We start from the raw sequence: 15,070 nt of genomic DNA, 5'->3' as shown, positions 1-15,070 counted from the left end.
TTCAACATCACAAAAACAATTGATGAGAAAATCTATCTGGATATAGATAGAAAGTTAAGGATTTATTCTTATACCCCCTCTTTCTCTGTCATTCTTCCTGCTGCTTCCCCATGATCATTTTTTCCTGCTTTTTGTTCCCAGACCATTTGCTCTCTGACCCTTCTCTTTGTAGGATATAATTAGCTCAGTGCTATCTTCACCTATCCCTTTCACACTCAGGAAAAGAAGACTTTCATCTTCATCTCTGTAGGTAGAACATCAGAAGAAAGAGAGAGGTAGAGATACTCAGCAATGTCACAAGGCAATTGAAACAGGTAGGATTATTTGAAAAAAACTAAGCCTGATCAGAGCAACTGTATTTGCTCTGAGCTTATAAAATTTAGGAAGCAAATATGCCCAGCGAACCTGCTGGAACAATTTTCCTTTTTAAAAAATATGACACTTCGTAATAAACATAAAATGACATACGTTCACTTTATATTCTTCAAGCTAATAGCAAAAAAATAGAAAAGCAAAAACTGAAATAAAATAAAAAAATAAAGTATAATAAATCATCTTCAAAGAGGAACTTTTGATAGCTTTCTTTTCCCTTACCTTCCATTATCTTTATTCACTAATCACTACTTAGGAATTGGTTCTTTTCTTGAAATATGAGAGATTATTGCTTATATTTATTTCAATAGTTTATTTTAAAAGTAATTTCTTAACTCCCCCCCCCAAATCATATCTCAAATTTCTACGGCTGCCTTGTTTTGTGATATATTGTATGTAAGGGAGTCATTGAATTTAATTAAACTTTTAATATGAGTACATACAGTTTTGCCATTACTGCACAGGTCAGAAAGAGGGCTGAGAAAATATCCACAGACCCATCACATTCTGAACATAAACCATTTCAACTCCTCCCCCTAGAATGCTGCTAAAAACAACTAGACCCCGAGACAGTTTTTTCCCTCACGCCATCACTCTGCCGAACACTAATTCCCACAGCACTGTCTTATGCCTAAGGATATCTAACCATGTAGTTTGGCTATCTTTTATCCTTCTCATTTGTTCCACTACCTTCTCTATTGGTATTATTATGATTATTATCCTGTTGTTAAGTTTATTATTACTTTGTTATTTTGCATGTATACTAAGAGCTTATACACTGGAGACAAATTCCTTGTGTGTCTAGTCATGTTTGGCCAATAAAGTATTCTATTCCAATAAAGTATTCTATTCTCCAACGTTAGTCTTCAATTCTTGAATTGTTGACAGGATTTAATGCTGGAACAATCTCAATTCATAACTCTTGGTTTCTAAAGCTCCTTGGTACTAAAAAATCTCTGCTGTTTGGGTTGATGGTCACCTTTGTGATTCATTTTCTAACCTTGGACTGAAATTATGATATTAAATTTGATTCGATGAATTTTGTAGATAACAATCCACAATAACAAGTTGCAGTTTGCAAGGTCAGAATAAGCAATAACATTTAAGAAAAGTGCCTATTGATCTTTAAACTTAAGCTTCAAAAGTGAATTTTCCACAGCAAAAAAGCACAGAAAACTATTCATTCAGTCCCCAGATGTCAGGCTTAGCCCAAGAATGGGGTAGTGAATCAAAGTTCAGGTCTTCATTTGATTACACACAATAGACAGAATCTTGCCAGACTAAACCCTTACTACTGACATTCTAATGGAGATACCCTGGGAGATTTTGTGAGATTTTTGTGGTTATCTTACTCATTCCCTCTGTCTCCTATTCAGCTCTGAGCTGTGCTGCCTTTTGTTTCACCCTCTTCCTTCCTTGGAGTGTGCTCCTTCCTTCCTGGGAAACTGCCCTTCACTGTAGTCCATCATACCAAAGATAGAGAGGCAAAAATCTCCTGTCCCTGTCTCACACAAAGAATACCTAGCACGGAATCAAGCAACTTAACTTCCATGGGCTGGAATGGGCTCCACCCTACTAGGGTTTCAAAGAGCCCTGAAGATGTGCCTCTTCAACCAGGATATTGGTAAAGACAACTGACACCCTTTCTTTTGTCTTGTCCGCATCCAGATTTGTTTGTCTACCATCTTGTTTCCTGGATTTGTGTTTCTTATCTTGTTACCTGTTCTTAAATGTTTTGAATAATTTGTATACTAGCTGAGAGTTTTTACTCCAGCAGCATATAAATTTAATAAAGTCTTTGATTACGATCACAACTGAGACCAGAATTTCTGTTGTTAAGGATGGAATAAGGGTGAGGAATATTTTAAATATTTACAAGTGGCCACCAGGAATAGGACATAGAATAATCTATTGTTCCTGCGATGCATTTCCTGTTCCTTTTGTAGGCTCTCACCCTCTCTGTAACAACATGGCTTCTGCACAGTAACGCCTTGTATTGTATTTACTGGCTCCACATGAAACATGGTGTCAGAAGCATCTGAATCTGCTTTGTCTCCACACATTTGATGCATGCCAGTCTTGCGGCCCTATCCTGGAAGCCGAGCATTTGAAGCCAGGAAACCAGCATCATGGCAGCTGCTAACAGCATTCCACTGCCTGAGGCAATGAGGGTTAAGTGGAGATTGCAGCAGTAACTAGGCCAACTTCAGAGCAGAGTTTGAGAATTACTCACAGACTTAAATGACAAACCGGCAGCAGTGCAGGCACCCATACTGAGAAGGGTGATGGATAGCAAATGCCTCCATATTTACAAGCATAATTTAACTCTTACAGAGGAGCTAAAGAGTGGTACTAAAGCCATTCTACATGCCTTAGAAGTCTTTTTCAGACTCTCTAAAAATGTCATATACGAGAGATATATTTTTGGCAGCTGTAAGCAAGGAGAAAGTGAAGCAATAGACAGTTTTGTCACATGGCTAAGAGAAAAAGCTGCAAGCTGTGATTATGGCTCTCTGAGACATGAACTTATTTGTGATAAAATAGTTCTGGGTATCACTAGTGAAAGCACATGCTGCTGCCTTTTGAGGGAACATAATTTAAGCTTACAAACTGCAATTGAGATGCGTTGTACCGCAGAGCTTTGGAGCAGAATAAACAGATTGACAGTGTCAATGCAGTCTCCAAACAATAGCTAAATATAAATAACCACCAACACAAGGTCAGCATAAAATTCATCTACACAACTCACTGGGAACAACCCAGTATCGTGCAAGTACTGTGGCAGTGTGCATGATGCAGTTCACATTCTGGCTGAATTACACAATGTTGAGATTCACCCCTCAAAATCCTTGGCAAAGCACTGACAAAACAGCAAATCCTCCAAGTCTACAATGAGGTGTTTGAGGGCCCCATAGTATCTGTTCCCGGAGAGGAAAGCGCAAAGTGATGGTAAAGACCCATGGAAGGCCATTCTACAGTGGAGAAATACTCCAACTGAGGGCATGAATAGTAGTCTGGCACAGAGACTGATGTCAAAGAGACTAAAGACCTCCTTACCAGTGGCAAATAAGTTTCTTGAATCCTCTGTGATACAAGATGTCCCAGAATATTTACGGCTTAAGAGACAAGTATTCAAAGCAAGATATGACAAATCAGCCAGAGAGTTGCCAGAATTGCATACTGGGAAATGAGTCCATATGAAACCGCTGCCTGGAAATCGAATAGGTTGCTGGAAAATGGGTATCTGTTTACAACAGGTGGCACCACACTCCTATCTAGTGGACATTGATGGAACTCTCTATTGTCACAATCGTGTGGATCTGCATGAGGCTGAGCAGCCTGACTCGTAGCCTGACTCTCCATATCCAGTGGACAGGCCAGGATCATCTGGTATTACCAGGCCACACTTACCCACTGGCAATAGGGAATGCACAATACTGATGCCACTGACCAATGCTAATAACAGTCCTGAGCAAGCCAGCATACCTGAGAGCAGTCAAATGCAGAATGTCCCAGTGAGTGGTGTGAAGAGCCCAGCAACTTCAGCGAGGTCGGAGAAACTCTTAGTACAAAGAGGGCCAGTCTTCCCCTGTAGTGGCAGACGTTCACAACTGCCCAACAGACTTAACTATAGGAAGTATTGTTGCTAGTTCTTATCCAAAATTTCATAATGTTGTTTGGTTAACATGAAAAGGGGAAGATGTTACAGGTGTTATGTTTACCTTATATGCAGCTCTATCGTTCATCTCTATTGTATTTGTTTCCTGTGTCACATTACTACTCTATGATTCATCACTATTGATTTGTGATGCATTATCTGTTGTTCTCTCTCTCTCTCTCTCTCTCTCTCTCTCTCTCTCTCTCTCTCTCTCTCTCTGTAACAACATGGCTTCTGCACAGTGATGCTTTGCATTGTATTTACTGACTCCACATGAAACAAATCTAGCACTGTTGATATTACCTAGTTTGGGGAATGAAACATTTGCAAGAAAACAAGCTCAGAGAGCACTACAGACCCCTAACTTCTGAAGAAGCCTCAAGTCCAAAGTCATTTGATGCTTCAAATAACCCTTATAAACCTTTCACACAGATCTCATACCCTCACTCTTAGACACGGGTGCTTTTCAGCAAGAACAGATCTGAGTTTCAGCAGACTTTACTGCAGCTCTCAATTATACTCTGTTCAGTAAGCTGAAGAATAAAGAACCCGGCAAGATAAAACAAAATGAATTTTTCATTTGCAGCCTTTTTTATTACCAGAAATCATTAAACAGTTTTCAATGTATCGCCTCTGCAAGATCAAATATTTCACACAAAAGCCTTTTTTTCCTTACCAGACTTTAATAACCTTTGTGTGTTATTAAAAAGGCACAATATCTCATTCAGCTGGAACAGAATTTGTTAAGTAATGAAGCTAAGCCTTCCATTCCTTCCCATGAATTCAACATTAGGCATACAGTACTTCTGGTGAGCTGGATTGCACAGCACGCTTATATCACACTTAATTGAGTCAACAGTAGTCAAGGATGCCTGCAGGAAGGGAAGAGTAGGCAAATGAAGATATATGCTTGATGAGATCATCATGCAAATGAGATTATTTACATAATAAAAGTATGTAAATCATACCACTTGCACAATGACATCATCATGCGAGTTTTCATCAATTTGACATCACTGTAGCTTGTTATAGACGTCTCTAATGGCTGAGTGTTGCAAATCAAGAGAGAATTAGTTACAATCAAAAGATGTTTGAAGTTAAAGTACCCTATGAAGTTCTCTGGGTAGCTTTGCTCTGAGAAAATATGGCAACATTTAGGGCTTTTTAATCTAGAAATCATGCACATGAGAGGTAATATGATTGAAGTATACAAAAATTATGCATGCTGTGGATAAAGGGAACAAGAAAGAACTATTTTCCCCTTCCCAACCTACTAAAATCAGAGGTTTCCCAATGAAATTGAATCCTGGAAGAAAAAGGACAAAAAAAATTTCTTTTTCTTTTGCACAGTGCATAATTCAACTTTGAAATTCACTACCCTGAATTATGGTGCTAGCTACCTCCTTAGCTGGCTTCAAAATAATTCATGAACATCATGGAGGCTATTGGCTTGACTCAGTGTAAAGGTCTTTACTAGGACTAGGTGACTGGTGGGCTTCCTGGTGGTCACTTAAGGATACAGCAGCTATACCTTTTCCTTTTTAGTCACTTCCCTCTGTAGCTATTCTGGCTTGGCTTGGGAAACAGTCCAGAGACTTGACCAGCAAAGTATAGGCCTTAATGCTGGATTTTTTAGGGGGAGAGAGAGACTGAAAGAGAGGGAGGGGGAGGGAGGAAGGGAGGGAGGGAGGGGGAGAGGGAGATAAATGTCTTTCAATGCATTCTGATCTTGAATTAATGGCACAAGTCTTGAACAGAAGTTAGCAATGCTCAGCAGTTAGAGTAAAACTTACTACAAGTAGTCCTCATTTAGTGACCACAATTGGGCCAGGCAACTCTGTTGCTAATGACTGTCCTTATGATTTACTTCAGCTTTCCTTTGCTTTACAAAACTGAGAAAGTCATAAACAGGCAGATTGGTCACAAAATTACCTTTTCATCGCCAATATAATTGTGAACAGTTATTAAACAAGGCAGTCATTAAACAAGGACTGCCCATACAGTCTGCTGACAAAGTATGGCTAAGAAATTGTTCTGAAAGAAATAAGGAGAATCATTTCCAATCATTGGAAAAGCTTCAGGCTGATGAGCCTGAAGAAAAGTATCTATGTGATGAAAATAGTATGGAAATATCTTGATTTCAGCTTGTTTAAGACTTCATTAGCATCCGTTTTGATTTTGCCCAACAAGACATTTTAGGACATGAAGGAGAAGGTGGGAAAAAGATAGGAAGGAGAGAAGAGAAATACCACTTCTAGGTGCATCTCAGATATTTTGACCGTTCATTTCTTTGGCCTTTAATTGCCTTGTCCTATGTATAACCCACCCATCAGAAGACTGAGTCGTGAGATTTATTATACTTTAAAAGCTAATAGGATTTATACCTTTGCATTTACTACCATTAATTACATGTGTAGTTTTATGCCAGTGTAGTCTTGTTTTTTTTGAATGCTCCCATTTTGGGGATTGCTATAAGTTGCACACTCTGCCCTGCCTCCTTTTTTCTGAAAGATAATGTCAAGACCAAGACCAAGAATAACAGGCAGCTATTCTTCCAAGCTGAGTTCTTTAGTTATTATTTCACACCTGATAGGAATTTAAAATTGAATTTGCTGCAGTGGAAACTTACTGAGTGAAGAAACAAGCGTACCAAAGAAACAATAATGGATGGGAAACAGGAAAGGAGAGCATAAAGGGAGGATGTAAGATAAATATGTAGGCAAAAATTAGCTGGATCTTAGAGTGGGAAAGGAAGAATACAAGCTATAAAAACAATTGCAAGAGGAAATGTCTAGCCAGGGAAACTTAACTAAACTGAAACACAGGAAAGAACCTACTGTTCTAAGGGGCCCAGAACTCAAAACCAACAATTGAATATATCTAATATTTTATATTATTAATGTATGATTTAGCATGTAGCACGAAATAGGTAGGAGGTGGTCAGAAAGAGGTGTAACCTCATAGTACCTCAACCAATGGGGAAAGAGGAGGGATGTGGCGGCTGGGACAGGGTTGTATAAAGAAGGGAATTTGGGGGTTGAAACTTTGGGGAGAACCAAGCTTTGATAGCTTCTCTCCCCACTTATTGCAATAAATGAAACAAAAGGCCTTCACTGTGTCTTGGCTGGTTATTGGTCAGGTGTGCTTGCCTCTGGTCACGAAGGAAAGTAGCCAGGAGCACATAACACACCTATAGACATAACTTCCCAGTCTAAAATTTCTAGTAACAGCATGTACACCATACTCTCTCAACTATTTGGGAGGGGCTGTCTTCACCCTCTTTCTCCCACACATAATATCTGGGCTGAGTTGCCTCTTACTCTTCTGAAATTCATCCCATCCCTCCTTGGAAATTCACCTCCCCACTGCATTCCATCACAAAAAAATAATTTTAAAAAGCCTATAAGCAAGGCACAAGGACAATCCCATTCTCGTTGCTTTCTATTCCTGAATTAATATTCACAGGCATGCTGTTGTCCTGTTTCACAGTTGAGGTACCTAAAGCTACATCAGCTTATCCTGAAATGGTACATTTAGCAGACCAATTCCAGTCAATTATGTTAAGACTTCATTCTCTGCTTCCCCTGTCACTATAACAACAAAACAAAAAATTGTGTGTGGGGGGAGGTACCTACAGACTTCCTTTCCTTTCTTTCAATCTTAAATATTTGTGATTAATCTTTCTGTTACCACTGAAGTGTCTGGAAAGGCAGACACTTTATTTGAAAGAAAAAAAAGGCTATGGAGCAAGTAAGATGCACTCAGTAACATGCAAAAATGATGAATGGCAATGTAACTACATCAACAACTGAATGACCTGAGCAGGAAGTGAGTCTTATTGTTGTAAAGCAAGAACATTAGCTCAATCTGCATGTTTGCTGGTGAGATCATGTATCTTCATTATAGCCTAAAATTGAGTGTGAAGCTTAGCAAGTTAATTTTATTTATGCTATAGCAATGATTTGTAAATTTTTTTGCACTAGGGGGTACAATTATAATTATACAGCATGTGATGGATTGATTATGTGCTGTCGAGGTGGTATCAACTCTTAGCAATCACATAGATCATGTCTCTGACTTGTCTAGGCAGTCTCCCAAAAAATCAGACATGATTGAATGGAAGGATAAATTTGCCTTGAAGATTTTTTTTTAAAGGAATATGTCACAGTGTTGTCCTTGTTTTAAATATTTAAATGAATAGAATATGTTTTAAATTTAAAATGTTTAGTGTCTGTAATGAAACAGCCACACTGTTCATTACACAGATGATCATGGTCCACAGTTTCTGACAAGATCTTACTTTCTCGGAGAATAAAACAATCATAATTAAGGTCCATGAAGGTTAAACATTACTTTCAGAGGAGAAGATATTACGTTCTCTTTTAGAAATATGTGTAGATCCATCAGTAGATCATGATATCAGCTCCCTCCCTCCCTTAAAGCTCCTTTCAGGAAGTTGTTAAATCATTCTTGCTTCACTCTCATTCATGTGACAGAAGCAAGAAAGAAAACATGTTTGTGTAGACTAGTGTTGCTACTAGATCAGGGTTTCCCAATCATGGCAACTTTAAGACATGTGGACTTCAACTCCCAGAATTCCCCAGCCAACCGTAACCCCTAACCTTAGCCCTAACCCATTGGTGGCTGGGGAATTCACGGAGTTGAACTCCATATGTCTTAAAGTTGCCAAGGTTAGAAAACATGGTATTAGATTACTATTTTCAATTTGCATTATTTTCCTTGTATTTTTTTCATTTCTTTTGCAACCACAGCTAGGCATTTTTAAAAGGAAAAACAGAAACAGGCAGGAAAAATACTATGGAGCCATCCAATAGCAAAGAAAAGTCATCTAATTTCCTTCCCACTCTATTATCTTTCAACCCTTAGGCTATACTGTGCATTCATTAGTGTTTATATATAAATGGCTATGTACGAGCCATGCATTCTCAGTAAACTGCTGCACATTTACTCCACTGATATGTACTTCATATTTACCTGAGAGGACGTGACACTGAAGGCAATCTGGTGCCTCTTTGATAAATAGACATAGGTAGGAAGCACATTTCCAATTTTATTTCCACTGAGAAAGTATAACTAAGATATTTTTTTGTGATGTGACTCTGCTTGAAGGACACCATTTCAAGGATAACTATTTTTATCTTTAATTCAGGGTGAAACTATTAAGATTTTACGATGAAATCTGAAGCATTGTAATTAACTATGAGTTCCATATTCTCAAACTCTGCCAACTCATTTTGACCAAATGAGAATGAATGCTCTCCTCTTCCTTCCCCTCGCCCCCCCCCTCTCCCCACCCTATCCCACCCCACCTCCTCCCCTCCCTTCCCCTGTTGCTAGTGGAAAAGATGGAAAATGTTCATTTTAACAGCTATTTTTATCTCCCTATAAGAAAGTTCCATTTCAACTTTCCACTGCTACTGTTTGTTATTAACCATTAATCTTGAAAGCAACTTGTCTAATCTTAATTAAATCAGAGCTATGAACAATTAAGTCAACCAAGTTTTCATCATCAGTCATATCAGGGCAAAACCTTATGGGATTGCTGTGAAAATCAAATATTCTAGGGGGGGGAATAGAAATAGAAGACAAAGAGTGCCATACATAAGGAGTTTGTGAGCACCTCAAAACTGAGATGATTTTATTCTTTGGACTATGATTTTGAAATCATATGTCCTGGGGCAATGCTACTAAAGTTATTAAAATATTATGTGAGAAGTGCTTTATTGGCTAGATTTCTTTCCTTCACTGCTAGAACAATTTACTAAATTTTATATCCTCAATATTCAGGGAGGAGTAGGATTTTTTTAGTCAGCCAAGGCTTTTTGGCATCCCTATATTGTGACTTTCTTCCCCCACAGGTTACCTGTTCTTAGCTTGTAATGTGCAACTCAATTTAAGAGGTATCGTAACCCAACTCCTGGGACATTTTAGGCACAGAAATTATTTTACCATCTTGCCAATGAGCCAATGAACCAATACTCCAATATCAAATGTCTTAATTGCTTCCAGATGCCATAGATTTTCATACAAAATAGCACTGAACTGTGATGCTGAGATCAAGAGCTAAGTCTTAATCTACGCAAATAAATCTTAGTACTTCCTTCATAGAAATTTGGCTAATATATAAATTTATAAGACATAGGAATGAATATTATATCTATTTGTTCAATAATTAGTTAATACAAACAGTCATAAATTATAGTATATCAGTTCTATAATTAGAAATAGCCTGTCACGGTTCCAGCTGATGATCCCAATTAAGTAAACACACCTGAGACATTCCAATTCTCTAATGCAAAACATTGTTGGGCACAGCATACCGGCACTAAAGAATGGAAAACCAGCTCTGGCAATATGGCGCCAAAAAGATAATTAAAAGAGTAAAACTTTCCCTCCCCTCTCTGACAATTCAGGTCACATTGTCCAATTAGTCTTCAGGCAGTTGTTATGAGAAGGAACACTCTGCTAGCCATAACATATTTCCAGTGACCTTGCTTCCCATACGGATAGAAACCATGTGTGCATTCCATACACTTTCCTCCCCCCTCATAACTGTTGGCAAGCTAGAAGTGGCAGGCTGTCCTAGTGCAAGCAATCTTCATAGCTTGACATAACCATTAACAGAATAACAGAATTGGAAGGGATCTTGGAGAACTTCTAGTCCAACTCCCTGCTCAGGCAGGAAAACCTATACAGCATTTGATGAACTTGTTATCTTAAATAAGATAACATCCAGGACATAGCATATAAGCATTGCTCAAGCAGGGTCTGCAAGATTATCTGGGACACTACACATCCACTTCACAACTTGTTTTCCTTGTTACCTTTTGGGAGGAGGCTTCGTGGTATCCGAAGCAGAACATCCAGATTCAATCACAGTTTTGTTCCATACAGTATTAACCTTGTGAACTCTAAGGCTTCCTCCTTCCGTTATGTATTGAAGATGAACAGTGATTAACATTTATATGTTACTTATATGTAAGGGTGTAGGTCTATACATTGTGTAGTTGTATATAGTATGTTTAAATGTGTGTTAATGTGTGCCATTGTGCCCACAGTAAAAAATGACAATAAAGGTTATCTATCTATCTATCTATCTATCTATCTATCTATCTATCTATCTATCTATCTATCTATCTGTCTATCTATCTATGTATCCATAAACCTTTTTAAAAGTTAAGATATTACAATTGTGTCTTCTGAATGATTTTTCTGTCAAACTAGCAATAGTAATAGCACTTAGACTTATAAAACACTCCATAGTGCTTTACAGCACTTTCTGGGTGGTTTATAGAGTCAGCATATTGCTACCAACAATCTGGATCCTCATTTTACTAACCTCGGAAGGATGAAAGGCTGAGTCACCTGGAGCCGACTGAGTCAACCTTGAGCTGGTCAGGATTGAACTACAGGCTGTGGGCAGAGTTTGCCTGCAATCCTTGGATGGATGGGTAGGTGGGTAGATCCCCGTGACTGGTAGTTTCAAGGATTGTTTATAAACACTGTACCATAGTTTATGGTAATATATTAAACTTAGCAATTATATTAATTAAAATGCAAAATTTTATATGCCAAAATTTTGCTTCATTTATCTTAATACAGTAGTTCCTTGCTTTGCCAGAGATTATTTAAAAGCTTTTGTCAAGATCTATAAATGTTGTGCTTAAACCATTGTAGTGTTTATGAAAACAGAGATAGATGATATGGCTGTGAAATGCTCTAAATTAAATTAAACATTCACCCAATCGGCATCCAGCTTTATAATAACTACCTTATTATAAAACAAGTGGAAAAGTGGGACTTATCATTCTGCAGTTTTGTCCAATTTAAAATCCTATTAACTATGGTCTGCTTATAATAAATGACACTCGAGAAACATAACATTTTCGCACTAAAAAGTCACTGAAATCAGTCTAAAATTTTGTCAAAGTCAGGAATAACAGAAATATACAGCTGTAGGGAAGATCTTAATTGGTTTTAATTGGTCATTCTGAAGCCAAATATCAGGCTTGAAGGCCATCTTTTGACTTCCTTGGATGATCATTTTCTACCTTTATTTATGGATACAGCTTGAGGCACTGCAATCCAAGGAGCAATTGTAGACATCACTGAGTTTATAATGATGAAAAGGGGAAGGGTGGGAAAAAGTTAAGAAGGTCCCAAAAGTGATGGAAGTGATCTTTGTCTAACAAGCAGAACAGACATAGAAGAGCCATCCAGGGGATATTGCATTCACTCGCAGCCTTTCTCTCAATGGATAAGTTATACCAGGGATTGGCCTATAATACCAAGATTCCTGCAACACTTCCATATGGGAATTTTAAGTAAATTAAAATGTCCAACTCATGTTAGAGCTAGTGAAACATCAGGGAAAATATAAAATGTTTGTGAGATTTTGGACGAAAATGGGCAAGATTTCAAGATGCTCATAAGTCTGAGAATGCTATCTTTTTTAAACCTATTTTTGACACTGAAGACATCATGTGAGATTGTGCAGGGACAGTTAAGAAGGTTGACAGTTTACAAGTTAATACCACATAGCACTAGTACTTAGACTTATATACCGCTTCACAGTGCTTTACAGCCCTCTCTAAGCAGCTTACGGAGTCAGCCTATTGCCCCCAACAATATATTGTTGGGTTCCTCATTTTACTGACCTCAGAAGGATGAAAAGCTGAGTCACCTGGAGCCGATCAGAATCAAATTGCTGGCAGTCGGCAGAATTAGAATCCAATACTGCATTCTAACCACTGCATCACTATGGCTCTTAAATTAAGTGATTGATTTAAGTTAAATGATTGATTTAAACAGAGGTAGATCCCTCTGCAAGTTTGTCTGGTTCTATATCATTGTCTATGATATTTATTGAAATAAGAGGAGTAAACTTTTTGGTGACCTTCAAAAACATGGTCAGACATTTATTTAGTCACGTTTTGGGCTGAACTTCTAATTATTTTCAAATGCTGTAGCTGCCTTCATAATCTGATTGTGTTTGAGACCTTTTGATTCTTTTATTTGCTTTTGAATTTTGGTATAGAGACAAGTGACAGCTGCAGGCTATGATCAGATTTATAGTTCACCGAGGATCATTCACTCTTTTTATTTTATTTTTTTTTTTATTAAAAAGTTTTATAAGTTTTACAAAAAGAACAAAACAATACAAAAACAAAAAACAACATATACAAAAAAACTAAACATTACACAACAAAACCCCCCTTCCCCAACCCCACCCAAACACCCCCCCTTCCCCCCCGAGCTTCCCAGAGCAGAATATAGGCTTAATTAAAAAACAATTAAAAAAATTATATTTGTAGAAAAAAAAGAAAATATAACATTAAAATATATATGTGACCTTCAAAAACATGGTCAGACATTTATTTAGTCACGTTTTGGGCTGAACTTCTAATTATTTTCAAATGCTGTAGCTGCCTTCATAATCTGATTGTGTTTGAGACCTTTTGATTCTTTTATTTGCTTTTGAATTTTGGTATGGAGACAAGTGACAGCTGCAGGCTATGATCAGATTTATAGTTCACCGAGGATCATTCACTCTTTAATATTCTTTGCTATCATTCAAGAATTCTTTGCTTTGCATTAGTGGTTTTTTGCAACCATTCTATAGCAAAATCATTGCTCATTTGCTCATATTTAAACTTAAATAATGATGGATAAAGTTTCCAGTAACAGTAAAGGGATTTTAAATTTCATTTTAGAAGGAGAAATGCAGATGCTAAAAAATAATAATGATTGCCAAAGGAAAGCTGGATGATGATGAGAAAATTCAGACAACACCAAGACCCTGATTTAATTCAGCTGTAAATTACAGGTGAAACTCGAAAAATTAGAATATCGTGCAAAAGTTCATTTATTTCAGTAATGCAACTTAAAAGGTAAACCTAATATATGAGATAGACTCATTACATGCAAAGCAAGATAGTTCAAGCCGTGATGTGTCATAAGTGAGATGATTATGGCTTACAGCTCATGAAAACCCCAAATCCACAATCTCAGAAAATTAGAATATTACATGCAATCAATAAAACAAGGATTGTACATAGAACAATATCGGACCTCTGAAAAGTATAAGCATGCATATGTACTCAGTACTTGGTTTGGGCTCCTTTTGCAGCAATTACTGCCTCGATGCGGCGTGGCATGGAAGCTATCAGCCTGTGGCACTGCTGAGGTGTTATGGAAGACCAGGATGCTTCAATAGCGGCCTTCAGCTCTTCTGCATTGTTCGGTCTCATGTCTCTCATCTTTCTCTTGGCAATGCTCTATAGATTCTCTATGGGGTTCAGGTCAGATGAGGTTGCTGGCCAATCAAGCACAGGAACCCTTTGCAGATGTTATGGCTTAATTAGCTGATTAGAGTGGAACACTTTGAGACTAGAATATTGAACCTTTTCACAATATTCTAATTTTCTGAGATTGTGGATTTGGGGTTTTCATGAGCTGTAAGCCATAATCATCTCACTTATGACACATCACGGCTTGAACTATCTTGCTTTGCATGTAATGAGTCTATCTCATATATTAGGTTTACCTTTTAAGTTGCATTACTGAAATAAATGAACTTTTGCACGATATTCTAATTTTTTGAGTTTCACCTGTAATTTACAGCTAAATTAAATCAGGGTCTTGGTGTTGTCTGAATTTTTTCATCATCATCCAGCTTTCCTTTGGCAATCCTTTTGCACAATATTCTAATTTTTCGAGTTTCACCTATATGTGGAATATATTGTTGAGCACCATTCAAGCCCAATTCCAATTTATTTCAATGATATTTCTATGGACAGTTATGAATTGTAGCTTTAAAAACTGAAATATCAGTCTTATCCCCTCTTTGCAAGTTTGCTGATCCTAAAGTGGTGTTTTTTCAAACATGGCAACTTTTAAGAGCTGTAGATTTCAATTTCCAACTCATGCTTGTTGGAGAATTCTGGGAGATGAAGTCTTTACCTCTTAAAAGTTGTCAGGTTTGAAAAACACTGTCCCAGAGAACTTTGTTGTGCCATC

General features: G+C 37.6%; 1 protein-coding gene across 1 annotated transcript in view; it reads right to left on the bottom strand.

The window, feature by feature from the left end:
• Positions 1 to 15,070, bottom strand: part of ADAMTS12 (ADAM metallopeptidase with thrombospondin type 1 motif 12) — a gene marked incomplete at its 5' end in the record, with an annotated part of 94,184 nt that overhangs the window by 66,098 nt on the left and 13,016 nt on the right. The window lies entirely within an intron of this gene.

The sequence above is a fragment of the Crotalus tigris genome, unplaced genomic scaffold (genome assembly GCF_016545835.1).
Source record: "Crotalus tigris isolate CLP2741 ecotype Arizona unplaced genomic scaffold, ASM1654583v1 scf7180000018490.839948, whole genome shotgun sequence".
NCBI lineage: Eukaryota > Metazoa > Chordata > Lepidosauria > Squamata > Viperidae > Crotalus > Crotalus tigris.
The sequence above is the reverse complement of the archived record's forward strand: the minus strand, read 5'-3'. Positions and strand labels throughout refer to the sequence as shown.